The sequence below is a fragment of the Lonchura striata genome, chromosome 7, assembly GCF_050655825.1.
Source record: "Lonchura striata isolate lonStrDom1 chromosome 7, ASM5065582v1, whole genome shotgun sequence".
Taxonomy (NCBI): Eukaryota; Metazoa; Chordata; class Aves; order Passeriformes; family Estrildidae; genus Lonchura; species Lonchura striata.
The window spans coordinates 11,045,457-11,053,093 of NC_140709.1; the positions used below are offsets into that span (position 1 = coordinate 11,045,457).

General features: G+C 42.9%; 1 protein-coding gene across 12 annotated transcripts in view; it reads left to right on the plus strand.

Annotated features, from left to right (window-relative positions):
* SEMA5B (semaphorin 5B) overlaps nucleotides 1-7,637 on the plus strand; it is a 269,934-nt gene that overhangs the window by 14,823 nt on the left and 247,474 nt on the right. The window lies entirely within an intron of this gene.

Below are 7,637 nucleotides of genomic sequence, written 5' to 3' on the forward strand. Positions count from 1 at the left end.
CTCAGTGAGGTTGTCTGAGAACACATGTCCTTCCATCTTCTCTGTGCCTCTTATGGAGAACATTTCTGGCTGAAAACTGGACTGAAGGAAGGGCAAAATAGACTCTTGAGCTGAATGTTGGCTGAAGACTCAGAGAATGCCACAGTATGTGGGGATGGTAAGATGATACAACATTGAGGTTTCATGCAGCAGAGAGAGTTTATTGATCTACACAGCTCTTTATAAAGGCCATTCAAAAGACTCTGCATTCGACTCTGACTCTTTGCCACCCAGCTCATTGACCAATAGCTACCTGCTTGCATTCATATCAGGGGTTGGCTCTCTGTAGCCAAACCTCTCCTTCTCTTATGAGGCATACAGACCATCTGCCTGCTGTCATAAGAAAACACTTGAAACACCTGGGAATGACCTGGACTTCATGGCTAGAATCAAGTCCTGCCACATATTTACTTTGTGAATATGAACGTGTCCCATGCACACTCCATCATTTGTTACTCAGCCCTCCTACAAAGCAAATAGTACTTCACAGGGATGTTGTAAGGCTTTGGTATTTGTAATCTGGGATTTGTAAAGCTCTGGGAACACTTAGTCTGGGCCAGCTATAGAATTGCAGGTATTAATATTGGTTGCATTCAAGTAATTCTGTTAAATGTCATCTGCCTTGGTCTATGGTAACAGTTAGAAAGGGACATGAATTGACTGAGAGACATGTGTTGTGATTGCTTAAATCAAACCTGGGAGCTGGTGAGTTTTAACTTCTAAGCTCATCTCTACCAGCAGCTCAATGCCTTGGGCAAACACTGGGAATTCAGTATCAGGTTTCTCTGTTGAAGCAATAATGCTTAAGGGGAAAAAAAAAAAAAAAGAAGATAGCATTTTCTAGAGTTGTAAGAATTAATCAAAGATTGTTTTAAAGGATTACCTGAAAAGTGCTATGTATTTTAATATTTTTCTAATCCCTGTATATTAGTTATATGCATAGGAAAGAATCAGTCTGAAGCACAGCTCCCATTTGGTGATTTCCATTTGAAATGACCCTTTCTTGCATCAAAACAACAGAAAGAAGTGATATGTGCTATTAAAAACAATATTTTCTACTTCAAACTGGCAGCATTATCTCTGAAACCCACCCTGCTGGAGCAGTGCTTTCAGAAAAAGTAGATTCCCACCAGTTACCTGCTGCTAACTCTTTAACTTAATTCCCCAAATTTTTTGCAGAACAGCTGGTATTAGCTGCCCTTACTTCCTTTGATGCAAGAAGCTTGCATTTCCAGTTCTTAGATTCCTCCACATCTGTGTTGCCAGTAACAAGCAGTGATCAGCAGTGAGTCACTTTGACACATTGAGTGTCTAGTGTGGACTTTGCTCCTAGTGACATGTGCCAGCCTGGGTGGAAAAAAAAAACATAGGCCCTAAAGGCATGGTAAGTAACTTGAATTATTTCCCTTCACCTCTCCCTGAAGTGGAAATCCAGCTTGCATATGGAGTTCACGAACTGGAAACAAGCTGCTGACTCTGTGGCTGCTGTTGGCCGTGAGCCTCCAAACCTCAGCATTCAATTTGAAAGCCAGACCTCTCTGGTGCATTAAGGCTCTCACGCTAGCTTTAATTGTTGAGCTTCCCTTCAGGACTAAGAGATTACTAAGGAGTTGCCAGAGCTCTCTTGTCTGTGTTACATGTTCCTATGATTCCCTAGATAGCTTCACTTTGAAGTGGGCTGCAAATGAAGATGCTCTTTATTCACTCTTCTCCAAGTGTGCATCCAACAGCCACTGAAGTTTCCATCAGTTTGATTAGTTGGCACCAGCTCTGAAATGTTCTGAAATGATGAGATCAAGTTTTCTTCATAGACTACCCCTCTAAAAGTTATTCAATGCATTACTATATTTGTTCCTCCTGAATTTAAAACCTATTCATTGGCTATGAACTTCCAGCTATGGACCTGTGCAAAGACCACTGACATAAAAAGCAGAATGTGTCTTAAAATTCCTTTCATTTTCTTTGGGTTAGGCTGTCTTTTGAAGATACTTGTCTTCTAATCTCAACCAAGTGTTCTTGAGGACTATGCATGTTCTTACTGTTTCAGTTTTTTCATTACACTCCTTCATGCGTGCCCAGTTAACAGTTTCTCTCATTTAGAATGGCTTGTGGTCTGTAGAAACAGGTTGGTTTTTGTTACTGCATCTGGCATAGATGGCTACCAAGATTGTATTTTAATAGAAGGTAGAATAGATCAGTGTTGTACAACTGAAGTTGCAGCCAATAGCATATTTTATCTTTAAACTAGTGAGTCTACCGAAGTCAGTATTTTTAAAATTGGAACAGGGTCTGTACATCTGTGCAGTACAGCTGGAATCCACATCGTTAAGGGCAGGGTCTCCTCTCCAGGGCCTGGGTGTAGCACTTTATATGCTGTCCACCTGTGAGGGACTGTTTTTACTTGGCTGCACTGAACTGTGGTCATGGTTGAAAATAAGCAGATTTGTTATTTGATACCTTTGGCAGTCTGACAGGTAGTTTTAGTAAAAAATCTAAAGCATGCTTGGTTGGCATCCTGTTCCCGTCATGAAGGACTCATGTAACAACAGATCCCTGTTCTTGTTTTCTTCTGCTAGGGTGTTATACCTGCTAGAGAGAGAAGGACTTCTAGGGTGTTGCTGTTTGTTGAAACCAGTTTGAGAAGAATAATCACAGTCATCAGTTCTCAGAAAGAGCCTTTTGGCTCTGACTGTCTTCTTTGGTCGGGGGTTTGAGGATAGTGTTTCTCAGCCTAGAGTTCCTGGTGCATGGAAGTGTTTCTGTGTTAGCCTCTCCTTAGAGGTTGTGAATCTGGACTGCTGAATGCAGGAGGACAGGTCTCTGTCACTTTTCTGTCAGAAATCCCCCCAGGAGCGAGAGCAAACTTCAGTTGAATTGTGTCTCTTACAGGCTCTTTAAATGATCTGGCTCTTTTGGAAATGGGCTGAGTTCCAACCTTTCTCATGCTGTTTGCCCTGTAACCTCTGTTCCTTTCCCAATTCCCTTCTGCATTGTCAGAAATGGGCAAGCCCCCATCTGCTATGGGCTGGGCTGCTGCTGACAGGATTGCTGCCTTTCCAACAGGGCAAGGCCCTTCCCTCCCTCTGCCCAGTCCTTGCAGACTGCAGTGCTTGGATGTTGTCCTTTGCTTTCATCCTCAGAACTGTACCAAATCCAGTGAATACAGCTGCTTGTGTTTCACCAGAAAGCCTCCCCATCAGTCTGGGGGCTGGTTAGGGTGGTGAGGGAACGAGAGTTTTCAGCTACTCTAACCTTGGGCTGAAGTACAGACTTTTAATGACATTTCCTCCTGAATGTTAAAGTTAGCTGGTTATGAAGCCAAGAATGTGTCTCTTCAAGCCACTCGAACACTTTACTGAGGGTGAGGGCACGATTAGTCATTCAGCAGGCAAACATCTGGTGCTTTTGTGTGCCCTGCAGCTCTTCCTAGTCGGGAGGCCTCACCTCTGCCTGGCTAAGCCAGGAATGTGTTACCACAGGCATTTTAATTTTATGCTTTTAACCACCATCATACATGAGCAGGGTGTAAAACTTGTTTCCTCATGTGCTCTTTTTCAGTTCTGTATCATTGAATTTCTAGATCCCAGCTCATTCTGGACAACAATTCGTCTTTCTAGCTATATATGATAGATAAGAAAAATAGGATTTTCAGAGAATTCCTAAGCTACTAGCTCTGTCCTTCCATGCAGAATAAGCATCAGAAAACTAGGGAGAATAAAATATGTACTTATTCAATCTCTGCTCCTTTCCTTCCCATGCTTGGCTTCTGTTCTGAATCCCAGAGTTACCCTTTCTTTGAACATGGCAATTCATGGCTGATAGTTGAATCATTGCAAAACCTCCTCCTTTTGCTTCTTTCCCCTGACATTATTTCCTTAATCTCTGGTAACCTACACTGGCTTTTAATTCAAGAGTGACAACAAGTTTCTTTGTTTTCCACAGATGGGAAAACTTCCTTTTCCAAATGTCTCTCCTTACTGCTTACCTGAAATAACTGTCTTCTCCAGAACTTCCAGGTCTTAGCAAACCTTTTTTCCATCTGTACATAAAGATACTCACTTTGTCTTTTATTTGTGTCATTCCAGAAGCTTTGTGAGATGTGCCCGGGTTCTTAGTCCACCTAGTCTAGGGCTGATACAAAGTGTGTTGAAGTTTGGAGCCTGACCTGAAAGTGCATTACAGCTGCTAGGAATGCAGACAGTGTTTGTAGCCAGAGCCCGGAATTGCTCCAGGTATCTCAGTAGATCTTAATCACAACCTGTTTTCTTCATCCAGGTGTAACTTCCAGGCACACTCAGACTCAGAGAGATGAGGTGCAACTGCTCTGTTGTTTTACAACATGCAAGGAGGTCTAGTTAAAGTGATCCTCACCATCATTTGGCAAGTAAAATCACTGTGGTGAAAAGGCTTCACTACATGATATTTCAGTAATTGCAAGGTGACAGTACAGCACATTGTACAGGAAGAACTTTTACTCTCTGTCTGTTGGGTAACGTGCATTTATGGAGACCAGTAAGAATAGTGGGGGTCTGAACTAATGTCAATTGCAGGAACTATTGTAAAACCTCACAAACCAAATACTAATCACTATTGAATAAAAGGTGTGCCTTATCTTCAGGATAGACTCAGTTACTACCAAATCCTAGAGAAACATTTCCTTTTGTCTTTGCGAGATCTGTAAGGTTTCAGAGGAAATACTTTCATTTTAGGCTGTCTTTGCCATCCTTCAACCTGGTGATTAGGTCACCATTTTATTTTATTTCAGCTCAATGACCAAGCTATCTGGAATTACATATCAACCCCTGTTTCATATATTTTATGATTCACTGTAATTTAAAAGGAATCCTTTATTGGAAGCCTGAAATTTTACTGGTGGTTGAAGATCCAGAAAATCCATTTAGAGGAAAAAGATTAGTAAAAGTAAGAGAGAATAAGAAGCATCACTGTCTGTGTCTTTTGGTGTAAATCACATTCATTTCATAAAAGTCTTGAACACATCTCTTAAACTTTAATACCAGAATTTCAAGCCCAGCAGTCAGTGGAGTTTTTAGCACCAGCCAGAGAGTGCTCATAGTTGGCAGGCAGATGGTTCTTTCCCCTCTTTTACATTATTTTAACACACTATCACTGCCAGTTGGGCATTTGAAAGCCTCATTAATTTTCCTTGCTGTTTGGCAATAAGACCTTGCTTGTTCCTTGCTGTCTTCCATTACAGAAACCTGTGAAGTTTTTAGATTGCTTCTACCTGTTGTTTTGATGTGGGGCTGAGTTATTTGCCTTGCTCAGGAACCAGGTGCTGGAGATGTTGAATGATGTAGAAACACATCTGGGATGTGGCGTCAAAAGCACAAGTGGTTAGAGTGTGGAGAGAGAACTGTGGTGTGTGGATGCAAGGAGGGAATTAGAAATGAAAAAGAAAAGGGTGTGCCAAGATAATATTGATGTTCGATCCAGCAAATTCAGAGAAAACTCTTTTTTCTGTTTAAATTATCTGTGCTTTGATGCTGTGGAATAACAGTGGTCTTTTTCTCTGCTTCCTGGTGAGGTTTCAGGTTTCTGTGAAGCTCTGGAAGTACACTTAGCTACAAAAAATACTAGTTTTGCTGAACTTCTTTTCTTCCCCCACAACAGAGAAATGCTTTACAATGTAGCCATCTTTAATAAAATGATTCTGAGAAGTGACAGCATGGCGCTGCATGTTGAGTGTTTTCGAATGGGTCTACATCTCATTATCTGGGTTACAGGGTAGACTTTTGATTGCCTGCCCTGCAAACTCATTTTGAGACAGGTGTGTTAAAAATGCATGTGTCCTTGGTTACCTGGAGAGAGCAGAGGTTCTTTGTAGCTCAGAGTTAAGTTAAACGACTAAAGCCTGTATTATTCATCAAGACAAAATCATTTTCTGAATCTGGAAAAAAGAAGCTGTCTTGTCTTTGAAAATCATTTATCTGGCCTTGATTTTCCTCAGGGCAGCAAGTAGAAGTCAAGTTTAAAACAGAGATTAAAACTCCTTTTCATGGGGATCAAGAAAAGTAAATTGCCAGCAGAACCACTTTTGATCAAATGAGTGTCTGCTGCAGGAATTGACTGTGCTGCCTGTGCAGCACAATGTTACAGTGTTCATCTACTCTCCAGTCAGTTAGCACTGCTTCGTGCTCTCCTCTTGGTGTGCCTGGCAAATTGAGAGAGATGGATGTGTAAAAAAGGTTTTGTCTTTATGATGTGGACTTCTTGAAGGTGGAGAGCTCACTGATAGATCAGCAGCAGTTGCATCTGTCAGCACGGTACAGAGAAACCAGAGGCCCCGGGGATTCGTGATTGTTGTGGTTTGACATGGAAAAAGAATTTTCTCGGAAGGAAGAGGTCAATTTGGATATTGACCAATTGAAGGTGGGCACGCCTCTGAGAACACAGAGGAGTTAAAAGCAGAATTCCCAGGGGAACTCGCTCTCTTTGGTTCCGGTCAGCGTGCAGTGCAGCCTCTCCCCTGCCCAGCCGTGGCTGGGTGGGGAGGGGAAGGCCCATGGCCTGACTGAGGTAGGCCCAAGGGTGGAAGGGTGAAGATGGAAGGGTGAAGAAAATCTGGTAGGTCTACGTTCCCCCCCACAGAGAGAAAGAGACAGCAGCAGTTTTGTCAGCACTTCACTGTGGGGAAAGAGAAGAGCGGGGGGGCTGCAAGGTGCCCAGCTGCCTGTGGGAGCTGGAGCCTGGGCAGAGAGCCATCCTTGGGAGTCAGGACTTTTAACCCTTCCTTGAGAAATGAAAGCTTTGTGAAATTTTTCTCCTCCTTGGTTTGAAAGAGAGGAAGAGAGACAGCTTGGACCCTGGGATGATGGAAGGAGAAATTCTAGGTGGGAGGAGATGATGGAGTGGCTTTTTGGCTGGACTTTTTCTTGGTAGCCACAGACTGAACCGATCTTCTCCTCCAAGAGAGACTGTATTTTAGGAGGATGCCGGTGAGCCAAAGAGACCAAGTTTCAGCTGGGAAAAGACAGAAGTGGAGCAAACAGAGAAAAGTTAGGGAGGTTTGTGGTGCTGCCCCCTGTCTTCAGAGAAGAAGAAGAGAAGAAGATCTCTGTTCTTGGACCCTCGGCCTCAGGGGAAAATGGGGGGAGCTGTGGTCCCAAAAATGAAAAACTGAACTGTTGTTTTTTCCCCTCTTGGCAGGGCATCCTTGAAAGGAAAAAATCCTAAAAGCAGTCTGTCCATCCATGCATTGGTGATGAGAGCACTGTGACATGGAAAGGAGAGGGTCACCATGGGCAAACTTTTTCTCTGGGTGGTGCCATGAGTGACATGGAAACACAGGATGTGGCAGCTGTATTCCTTGGGGGGTCTGTGGCACGGGAGGGACTTCTCTCTCCCTCGATGGACTGAGTATCGATTGTCTGGACCTGATTGGGGTCCAGATTGTGTCTCGCTGTGGTTTGTTGGAGTTGGGTGGTGGGAGGAGGAATGCTTTGGAAGGTTTTAATTTTGAATCTTGTGTGTGCTTTTTCTTTCTTTTTCCTTTTATAGTAGTATAGTAGTAGTAGCTTAATAAAGTATTTTTCCTTATTATTAAGCTTGGGCCTGCTTTGCTCTGTTCTCCAACAGCA